Below are 12,213 nucleotides of genomic sequence, written 5' to 3'. Positions count from 1 at the left end.
CTTGCCGTACCATAAAATGGAATTTTTCCCAATTTAAAAGCAGATTTTTCTCTTCACATCGAGCCAAAACAGCAGTGAGGTGAGTAAGGCATGCATCAAAAGAATTACCATAGACTGAAAAATCATCCATAAACACCTCCAAGATATGCTCAACCATGTCACTGAAAATACTTAACATGCATCGCTGAAATGTGGCGGGTGCATTACAAAGTCCAAAGGGCATTTTCCTAAATGCAAAAGTTCCAAACGGGCAAGTAAAAGTAGTTTTTTCTTAGTCTTCAGGGGCTATTTCAATTTGATAATATCCCAAAAAATATCAAGAAAATAATAAAAACTATGGCTGGCAACTATTTCCAAAGTTTGGTCTAAAAATGGTAATGGAAAATGGTCCTTTCTTGTGACAGCATTTAGTTTCCTAAAATCAATGCACATGCGCCATCCTGTGATGGTCCTAGTTGGAATTAACTCATCTTTTTTATTTTTCACAATTGTAATCTCAGATTTCTTAGAAACTATTTGAGTAGGACTTACCCATTGACTATTCGAGAGTAGGACTTACCCATTAACTGTTCGAGATGGGATAGATGATACCTACATCCAAGAGCTTCAATACTTCATTTTTAACCACCTCCTTCATCGTAGGATTCAACCTCCTTTGCATCTCTTGAGTTGGTGATGAATTTTCCTCCAAGAAAATTCGATGTGTGCAAATGGTGGGGCTAATTCCTTTAATGTCGACAATCAAACATCCAAGTGCTCCTTTATGTTGCTTGAGGACCTGTAGGAGTTGCTCCTCTTGCTCAACTGACAAAAAAGATGAGATAATACATGGAAAAGTGTTAGTTGGGCCAAGAAAAACATATTTCAGCGATTCAGGTAGTGGTTTCAAAACTGGAGATGGAGGAACTTCATCTGATGGTTGCTGGTTTATGGATTGAAGTGGCAGATCTTCGAACTTGAGTCGCCACAATGAGTCCATTTTGCTACTTGCACTAGAATTTACTGCATTAGTATCCAACAGCTCACTATTTTCTAATGTTCCAGGTAAAATATGTTCCATTTGACTCTCTTGCTCTAATAAAAAAATTTCTTCAGCAAGTAAGGATTCCAAACAATTCACTTCCTGGAGTTCTTTCAAATCTTGTGGTTTCCTACAAGTGTTGAATACATTTAACTCCAACGTCATATTTCCAAAAGTCAATTTAAGAATGCAACTTCGACAATTTATCAAAGAATTGGAAGTAGCCAAAAATGGCCTCCCTAAAATGACGGGTGCCAGAAAAACAGAGTGAGGAGTTAATTGAACATCTAGTACCACAAAATCAACGGGATAATAAAATTTATCCACTTGCACCAACATATCTTCTACCACTCCCCTAGGCTTTTTAATTGAACTGTTGGCCAATTGCAAGATAATAGAAGTTGGTTTTAACTCTCCTAAACTAAGTTGTTCATGTTATAAGAAAGGAAATTGACACTAGAACCTAAGTCTAGTAGTGTTTAGCCTATTTTGGAGCTCCATATAACACAAGCTATTGTTGGAGAACCTGGATCTTTATACTTAGGAGGAGTATTGGATTGGATAATGGCACTAACTTGTTCCGTGGGAAATGCCTTCTTTTGCACATTAAGTCTTCTTTTAACCGTACACAAATCTTTCAAAAATTTGGCATATGTGGAGATTTGCTTAATGCGCACTTGTCTTAAAATATCTAAAATCTCAGCATGATGTTTATCTTTATGTAAAGGAACCAGTCTTTAAGGAAAGGGTGCCAAAGGAGTTACGTTTGGTTCCAAAGAAACATCAACATCAAAATTTTTACCTTGTGCATTGGAAATGGAACTTTCACCTTTCTTGCCAACTTCATTACCCAATGTATCAACTTCTTTACCACTACGGAGAGTTATTACAGCCTTGCAAGTCCTAACATTAGTTTCTAAAGAAGATGAAGACTCTATGGCAGCAATTTGGACTTGAGGATTTGGTTGGGGTTGAGATGGGAACTTTCCTTTCTCTTGTGCACTCAAGGTTGTCTTCAGCTTGGTCAAATTATTCCTTATGTCATTGATGGCTTGAGAAGTTTGGTTATTTATGGTGGTTTGACTTTGCATGAACTGATGAAGACTAGAAGCCATTTGTTGAAATGGGTCATCCATGGGTTTTCTAGGGGCTAGAATTAGTGCATTTTGCTGGGTATGAACTGAATATTGAGGTGCACCAGCTCCCGGATGTGCTGAATTTGTGGGATGATCAATTCTCCAGTTGAAATTAGGATGATTTCTCCAACCTATATTATAAGTGTTAGAATATGGTGCAGGAAAAGGCTTAGAAATCATGTTAACAGGATGAGAAGCATCACACAAAACTTCTTTAAAAGCTGGAATAGTAAGACATTTAGATGTTACATGGCTAATATCCTCACAAATGTTACATTTTCCTTGTTTTGGAATACCCTAAATTTCATGCACTTTCTTCAACTCAATCGCCTCAAATTTTTTTGACAATAAGGCAAATTTGGCTTTTAAATCATCCTCCTCATTTGAAACATATTTACCCCCCAACTGACAGTCCTCAATGGTTCAGCTCTATCATAGACACAAGAAGTGTCCAATGATTGAGCGTTTTCAGCTAAGTAATCAAAATATACAAATGCTTCTTCCGGTTCATTATTAAAGAATTCTCCATTACGCATGGTTTCGAAAAATTGTCGCATCTTAGGCACCAAAGCTTCATAAAAAAAAACTAATGATGCGCCAATTCTTGTAACCATGGTGTGGACAAGCATTTAAAAGATCTTTGAACCTTTCCCAAGTTTGACAAAAAGTTTCATTTTCTTTTTGAGAAAAATTCATGATTTTTCTTTTCAAAGCATTGGTACGATGCATTGGGAAAAACTTTTTCAAAAATTCAGCTTGCATTTCTTGCCATGTTCCAATGGATCTCAACCTCAATGCATTCAACCATGTTTTTGCTTTGTCCTTGAGAGAAAAAGGAAACAACTTCAATCTAACAATCTCCTCAGTACAATTTTGATCCAAAAATGTGGAGTATACTTCCTCAAATTCCTTGAGGTGCAAGTAGGGATTTTCAGAATCCATCCCATGAAAATGAGGCAATAACGGTATCATTCTAGGTTTTAATATGAAATTATGAGTATTCAAAAGTGTAATGATGCATGATGGGGTGGTGGTCATAACAGGATGCAAATATTCTCTAAGTGTTCTATTTGGATTTCCCACATCCCTATCATGATGTTCATTTTCAGCCATGATGCTATCAGTGTTAGATGATGATTCAAGAGAAGGTGATGCAGAGTTAAAAGATGTCAATGATTTTGTCCTAAACAATCGAGATGTGTGGTCTCTAGTCCAACCAGTCATACAAACAAGAGCAGGAAATCAAAGACAATGAAAATAAACATCGAAAAGGAAAAAAATCAAATGTCACCCAGGCTGTGAAGAGGTTCACAGCTCCACAAACGTCCTCTCAGGAAAAAGAGAATGATCTGACAAACGCCAGTTGTCCCCAGCAACGGCGCCAAAAACTTGATCAACTTATAATTTCGTCTTCCAAGCGTAGAAGCTATCAAAGTAATACAAGGGTAAATCCCAAGATCAAATTCACAAGGACAATGGGAATTAAGCAAACCTTTTATAATCACAAGATAAAATATTGACGTTTATGGTGATAAGAAATTTCGAAAAGAAAAAAAAAGTCTTGAACTAAATGGGGACTATTTACTAAGGAAGTGTGGACTAAATTAAGAGTATAATTAGTGGCTGTTGTGGAAGTTCAAGCTCGAATTAAACTGAAAATAAAGGTAAATCTATGATTCTAAAATTACCAAAACTAAAAGGCTTAGAGAAAGTGTGTAGCAAATGAATTAAACTTGTAAGAAACAATAAAACAAACACTTGGGATGCAATTTTCACCCATTGATTTGGCAATCGATTCACTTCTCTTTTCATCTTCTCTCAACCATGCTCCCATTCCTAGAAGTCATGGTCAGATAATATAGCAATGAACCACAATTCTTAGCCTAATAAAACCACTTGACAAATTATATAACAATTGTAAAATAGTGAAAGAAAGCCATCAAAGTCTTGTTACTTGCTCAAACATCAATTGTACCTTCATGTCTACAACTAATCTAAATTAAGAACAAAGAACTTCAATCCTTTCTATATGTAAACTGAAATATTACTAACAAGTTAATCATTGAAGAAAATCCACCCCAAAGCAGTCATAGGTTACTCATTGAATCTCAAGTCCAAAAATCTAGCCTATCATCTCTAAATTAGTAAAATGCTCTAAAATGATAAACCCTAACATTTGAAATTGTTGTATGAAAATAAATGCAGAAGAATAAATAAAACAAGCCGAATGATAATAAAAAAAAAAAAAATAACAATCTGGAAAACCTAGCTGCTGAAAAGATAAAATCGGTAGAATGAAGAAATGGCAAGGTCTGAAAAATGGAACCAAAAAGAGAAGCCGAAAAAACAAATCAAAAACTCAAAACTAGAAATAAAATCTCAAAGGAGAGAACAAATATCTGGAAACCTCAGCCCAGAATCTAATCCCATCCAACGAAAATGTGAATATAACAAAGGCAAGAAAATAACTAGCCGCCGAATCAATACTGAAAAGAAACGAAAAAAACAAATCCAAATGAGAGAGAGTTGTGTCCAAAGCTGCTGGGTCTGGAAAAATAACCCCAAAAATAAAATTAACTAAATTGCCAACCGACCGACTCCCTTCCGTTCGATGCCCTGGATGAAAACGTAAAGAAAAAAAAAATAAGGAAAGCCTTCCGCGCCACTCAGGTCTGGAATGAAAAAAGCACTAAGAAAAAAAAAAACTCAACAAACGATGAAACAAAAAAAAATAAAAGACGCATCCAGGTTTGAAACGATAAAAAAAAATAAAAATAAAAAAAGCTAAGAATGGAAACTCCACAAAACGCCGAACCAAAAAAGCAAAAAAATTAAAAATGAAAACTTTTCCAGAGCTCCAGTCCCACCCCACACCGTTTCCTCTACTGTGCGTGATGCTCTGCTGTGAGGCCACGATGTGCGTGCGTGATTGGCTGGCTGCCTGGTGTGCATGAGTTGCTCTTGCCCAATTTTGTTCTTTTCTCTTGATTGGTTCCCATTAGATTGGTTTCCACCAAACCCATAATCAATTCCTCTATTTTCTTATAGATCTCCACTCTTTTTTTCCTTCCATAAATGCCCTACAATATATAAAAAAATGATATTATAGTTTAATTATTTCAAGGGCAAATATGAGACTTTGATGTGTAAAATATTAGCATCAATAAATTTTTTTCATTAAGTGTCAAAATTTAATACATAATTAAGTATTCAACCCTTCTTTGATGTAATAAATCACTCACTAAAACAACTTAATTATGCATTTCTAACACTTCATCACCTAGTGAGTGAGGAAGAACTCCCAACCAGTGAGATCGGGCCAGGTGTCCTAAGCCTCTTCCAAGGCTCATCGCCAGATCACGCAATACCCCGCAAGGATCCTCCTAGTATTGGGGAGGAGTTGGGCAGGAGCCACGCTTGACATGTCCAAAACTTTGTGAACTGGGTGACAGAAAGACAACCAAAGACCGTTGGAAAACATGGAGGGAAACAATGCAACCTTGTAGGCGAATCCCTTGGGGTCCACAGCTCCTTCATCCAGTCAAGGGACCTCGAGAACTATGTGCTGAGGTATGTTGTACGTTCGTCTCAAAGCATGAAAGTCTGAAGGAGTCATCGATGAGCTCCATAAGGACCCTGTGTATCCTTGACCTTCCACAGGAACTTCGAAGGGTCCTATCCCTAAGGGCAGACTGGATAGCTATGGGACCTTGTGGTCCTAGGGTCCTCCAAGCACTTTGGAACCGTTAGAATGGATTTTTTGGGAGCCATTGGAGAACAATGAAGACGATGACAAATATCCGAAGCACGACTGTCCCATGCTACGTGAGAGGGTGTTGCTGTTGGTATGTCCCATCGGCTCCCGTTTACACTTGGCAACATCAGGCATGATCTAAAAATATAGCAGAAATTGGGTGATCAAGATCCTGAATGGTAGTTTATCCATCAAACTATACCGGGACTTTGACTGAATACTATCAAATATATACTCTACTAGGTCGATAGGAATGCCACGAGCGACTCGTATCATAAATTTCGTCCGATCAATGTCAATCTCTGTCTTGTGCTACCGAGGGTTAATATTATTGGTGATTATCAGATTCATGATCTTAAAGAAATAAGATAGATCTGTCTGCTTAATGCTCTTTATCATGTCATATAGAGGAGCATCTGGACCAATAACCAAATCTCTCACCTCATGATCAGCAAGGGCATCGAGCTCATCTGTATAAACTAATGCCTCATCCTCAGCTATCTCTACACCACCTGAAGGATGAAACTCTCTAGGCACCATGTTTGAATATGCATCACGTAGCCTAGGAATACCAAGATATTCAGTGAGTCCGTCCTCTCAAAATGTAATTGGAACTTCTCGGACAGAGATCCTGTATGCCCCTCCGTCATCTGGGCTGGCACCACTGAGCTGTCTGTAGAACTCAACACTATCTCTTATGTCAATATAGGGCACGGTCTCCCATGCTTCTCCCGCTAATCTAGGATAGGTTCCCAACTACAATCGCTGAAAACTGATGACAGGGAATGACCCTCCCAGACTAGACTTTGGAAGTCAAAAATCTTCACTTGTTGCTCTAGTGAAACATCCATCTCTCTGCCTGTTTGGATGCTAGTCTCGCTTGGATGATGACGCTTATGTACCGGCCTAGATGAAGACATTATCAACCTGAAATTTTAAGAAGAAATTATATGTGCAACACTAGTGATAAAAATATAATAACTCTAAATTATATACTAATAGCGATTTTATAAAGTAAGACATTGTGAACAACAACATTTGATTAAAATAATATCACATTATTTAATATTAATTAAATTCAATTAATAGTAATTTAATATTTAACAAAATGTGATAATTAATTTCTATATTAATTTAAGTATAATATAATGTGCATTCTCATGAAGAGTGATAGAACTACATGTACTAGTTTTGTTTGGCTCATACCATTCGAATGCTAATCACCTGCGTTCAAACAATATGCGAATCGAACAGGTGCCAAGGCTAATTTCAGCTATGAAAACGCATCAAAATCCATGGGTTTTTCAACAAATCACATCCCAAACTTGTTAAATAAACATCCTAAGGTGGATTTGAGGCAACCTAGGGTGCCTATTGATGGGAAAATTAAACTATCCTAATTCAAACCAATAACCCAACAAAACCTCAATATAAACGGTAAAATTATAAGGATAAGAGCATACTAGTGCTTAGAGGAAGAGGCTTCGATGGGGGTGTGATTATGGAGGTAATATCGGTGTCGCACAACGGCTTTTGATGGTGAGGTTTGTACTTTCCCAACTGTTTGGGAGTTTTGTGTGCGGCAACGTTCAGTTTGTGACTTCCGCGAAAACTTATATTGTATAGTACCGTTTTGAACAGTACCGTTTGAACACTGTTTTAACCCATTCGAATTGTTTAATTCACCGTTCAAACGAGATTGTTTTCTAGTTTAGTAAATATAGTAAATATATATTAATTAGTATATTAATATATATGCCAATTATCATATATATATCATATTAGTATATACTACTATATATATTAGTAGTTGTTGTCCCATAATATAGTATAATTATTATATCAAATTATTTATTATATATTAATAAGTATATATAATTAGTATATCATAATTATTTATTATATATTAAATATTGAATGTGAGATATATTATAGTCTAATATAATTAAATTAATACTATAATACTTAATACTTAATATTACTTATATGATATATATAGTTAATACTATATATTCCATTATACTATAATACTTAATATCATACACTTATGCTTAATACTATCTCCCTTATAGTCTAATATAGATGACGCTATATATGTTACTTATAGTCTAATTAGATGACACTATATATGATACTATATAAGTTACTTATAGTCTAATATATATGATACTATATATGTTACTTATAGTCTAACATATATGATATATACAATATAATAATTAGATGATATTACTATCTTACTAAACAATAAATTCATATTGTGATTTACTTTAAAAAATATGTCTATATATATTATACTATAATCTTAATTAATGTATAATGTAAAAAAGATAATTAAAATTAAACAATTGATGTTCAAACGGTTACTATTTACCTTTCGAATGAGCAAGGTAAGGGAAAAGTTTGGCGCCTCCTGAAACTTGTCAAGCAGAAAAGTTTGGCACTTAAAGTATTTCACATTGGAACGGGAAATGTTCTGATACAATTACATAACTCCCATAATCCCACACTCATTCAAACATTCCCCATTCAACTCAGCCCCTCTCTCCTTCAACCCAGTCCCTCTCCCATTCAATCCAGCGTCATTCTCGCTCAGTCCATGTTCCAAATCCTTCATTTTTCATTTGACTCAATCATTATTCTCCCACTAATTTTATTTGTTCATTGATTTTTGGTGGAGCTTGTGGTCATTCTTCTCCCTCTAATTTTTCATCTCCTTCAACCCAGGTATGCTCTTCATCCACTCATTTAGTTTGATAATGATATTATGCAATGTTTTACTATGTTTGTTCTTGATATTGTTGTTTGTTCTTGAGTTTTTTCTTGAATGTTGTTCTCTATTCTTGAAGATATCTGGAATTTGGGAAAAATCAGCTTGAACGTGTATTTGATACTGTTCTAACGTGACTTATACGTTCGAACATTAGTAACTAGCATTTGAACGGGTCTCGTTTTGCATAAAATACTATTAACATATTTCCCACTGATTTTTCAGCTCCTTTATAATATACATACTTAGACTTAATAATACTTAATATTTAATTAAAATTAAAATACTTAATATTTAAATTAAAATACTCATACTTAAGACTTAATAATACTTAAATTCAAATTAAAATACTTAATATTTAAATAATATACACATACTTAAGACTTAATAATAATTAAATTTAAATTTAAATACTTAATAGTTAAATTAATAATACATAAATTTAAATTTAAATACTTAATTTTTAAATTAATAATACCTAAATGTAAATTTAAATACTTAAAGTTAAATTAAAATACTTAATATTTAAATTAATAATACATAAATTTAAATGAAAATACTTAATATTTAAATTAAAAATACTTAAGACTTAAATATTTAAGTAAATGAAAATACTTCACAATATTTAATAATTTTGTTTTTGTTGTACTGTTGTATATTACTCATATATTGTTGTTGTTTGATATATGTTAGCATATCTTGCATTGTTGTTTAATCAAAATAAACCTTAGATCCATTCGAGAGTTATCAATCTTGATAAACACTTGATTGATTAAATGACTAATTTAATCATTTGATATGATATCAAATGACTAATTTTTTAAAATGTAAAAAATAAATTAATTAAAATCCTCAAAATCAATGGTAGATAGAACTTTCAAATAAAATAAATGAGCAAAAGAATACCATAGATCTACAATTCATCTGGGATGGGATATTTCACCCTGTTTAGGGGAGAGACTACGTTGTGATGTATTTTGGGGAACAAGTCCACGACATGCGCGCTAGGCGATGACAACTCCAAGGGCCGCAGATGGAAGCTTCAAACTTCACTCTACAAAAGTGAAGAAAATACCTAAAAAGCATGCAAATGACTATTAATAGTGTATTTTTCTTCACCCAACTCAGGCATGCCAGAGAAAATGAAGTAGACCATCCCTTGAGGAATTCATGGAACTTCATGAGCAAAGCAACAAGATCGATGGGTAATCTTGTTTGGATCGTGTTATAATCTCGACTGTGTAGAAGTAATGTCCTCATGCACCGCATCCACCCATGAACTACGTATGGTCTAACAGTATTGGCCCTGAGGTCATATCTCCCAAAATTAAAGTCTTTACTATTACAAGCTTAATTGTAGTAGGAATCTGGTTCTAGTTAAGAAGTTCATCCCACAAGCACTTAAATTTTCTGTAGTAAACTGCTCTTGTGAAAGTAAAGCAAGATACTTTTGCAATTGAAAAATCCACGGACCATTTCTTTGAGAAAATTGATTCTTTAACTCTTCCCACATTTCTTTTGCAGTCGTCGCATATATGATTGTCCCTGCAATGTCCTTCAACACAGAATCCAAGATCCGAGACAATATCATATTGTTGCATCGCTCCCATGCTTCATACAGAGGATTGGAATTGACTGGTTGATTTATGATTCCATTGATAAACCTAATCTTGTTCTTAGCCTTCAATGCTATTTGCATGGATCTACACCATGTGTGATAATTATCCCCCATTAAGACTTGAGAAATTACCAAGACAGAACCGGTCAAATCTCCATTTTGTAAATGATAGGGATTCGTTGATTGATCAACACCATGCATTTTAACAGAGGTTGAATTTGGCATCACAATGAAGAAAGAGACGGAACCCTAGAGTTTCTGCTTTGATACCATATTGCAAATTAGATGAACAAAGATGAGGATGTTTTTTTTCTGCTTTTATGTTTGTTTCTTTTGGTTGATGTAATCACGGTTTCCTCCATAAAAAAGATGAGGATGTAAATATAAATCTTCAGAGGTGCCGCTTTCTTTCATTTGAAAACAAAAATTAGATGAAGAAAGATGAGGATGTAAAACTCTTTGACAGAGAAGAATTTTATTCTATGTTCAATATGAATGGAGTTACAACATGTCTCTGTTTTTATATGTGTAAAAGGCTAAAGGCTGTAAAGTTAAAGTAAAGGTAAAAGAAGTAAAGTAACTAACTAGTAAAAAATAGAAAACCAGTTAGTTAAAGACAATTGAAAATGCTTCAATTAAATCTCTAATATTTACTTATATAATATTAAAAGGAGTAGGCTTCAAACTCTGTTTTGTTCATTGGCCTACCAGACGAATTTGTTCTCTTTACTCTAGCAACTTTTTTATTGACAATTTGACCAGAATACGTTGATAACGTTGAAGCCTACTATCCTAAGTTTCACTCCCCGATTAAATCCCCTGGATTCAATATTGCATACCTTAATTAGGCTCGACAGATACTCCATTATGTTCCTAATCTAGTTTTATTTGACGATGCATAAACATAAAAATCGAACGGATCTCTTGACCCTTCTCATACATAATGGGATCTCCGGCCTTCAGGTGCAGCATAAAGGAGAGTGTGGGTCAACGTTTGTGACCATTTGTAGCTGAGGTGAATCCCAAATATTGCACTGAATGATATTTGTTGAAAATAGAGTAGTGAAAGATGAAGCTCAGATGCTTGTAAAAATGCATCAGAGAAAGAGTGTATTCCGAATGAAGTGTTTCTTATTTTCCATACTTCCTCAATACAATAGTGCTCATATTTATAGCAGAAATCATTTACAAGAGAATAATTCTAGAGGGTTCTTCTATTATTCCGTATGAGGTGCAGAGGTGGTTATGGCATTTTGTTGAGAGCAACCAGCAAAGGAGGCATTCAGTTGAGGGCATGCAGTAGACGTGGCCCGTGAGGTGTGTTCCTCTACAGCAGGTGTACATGCTCTAATATCCCCCCGCGATGCAAGTGGCACCGATAAAATGGTGAGGCTGGATCGTAAAAGTGCAAATCGTGCCGAGGAGAGTGGCTTAGTAAAAATATCTGCAATTTGTTATTTACTTGAGACAAAAGAAACAGTGAGGGTTTTGTTGGCAACACGATCACGCACAAAGTGATAATCAAGATCTACATGTTTAGTGCGTGAGTGTAAAACAAGATTAGCCGAAAGATAAGTTGCACCAATATGATCACATAACAAGTGAGGTGCTTCAGACAAAAAAATTCCTAATTCTTTTAAGAGTGCTTGTATCCACAAAATTTCACAAGTAGTATTTGCAACTGATTTATATTCTGCTTCAGTTGAAGATCTAGCTATTGTAGGTTGTTTCTTGGAGCCCCAAGACACAAGGTGAGACCCGAAATAAACACAAAAACCACCAGTCAATTTCTGATCATCCGGGCAACCAGCCCAATCAGCATCTGAAAATGCTGTAAGTTTGAGGGGAGAGACAGAGGAAAGGAAAAGACCAAGGGAGACAGTGAGTTTGAGATAACGCAATATGCGTTTGACA

The 12,213-nt window shown here is 34.9% G+C and overlaps 1 non-coding gene across 1 annotated transcript; it reads left to right on the top strand.

The window, feature by feature from the left end:
• The first annotated feature begins 2,764 nt into the window (after nt 1-2,764).
• LOC122280191 lies at nt 2,765-2,873 on the top strand. Its single transcript, XR_006229778.1, has one exon. It is a non-coding gene; the product is annotated as a small nucleolar RNA R71 (small nucleolar RNA).
• Nucleotides 2,874-12,213: the final 9,340 nt, after the last annotated feature.

This window comes from Carya illinoinensis, chromosome 10, assembly GCF_018687715.1.
Source record: "Carya illinoinensis cultivar Pawnee chromosome 10, C.illinoinensisPawnee_v1, whole genome shotgun sequence".
NCBI classification, from domain to species: Eukaryota; Viridiplantae; Streptophyta; class Magnoliopsida; order Fagales; family Juglandaceae; genus Carya; species Carya illinoinensis.
Note: the sequence above shows the minus strand (reverse complement) of the source record. Positions and strands in the feature narration are given on the sequence as shown.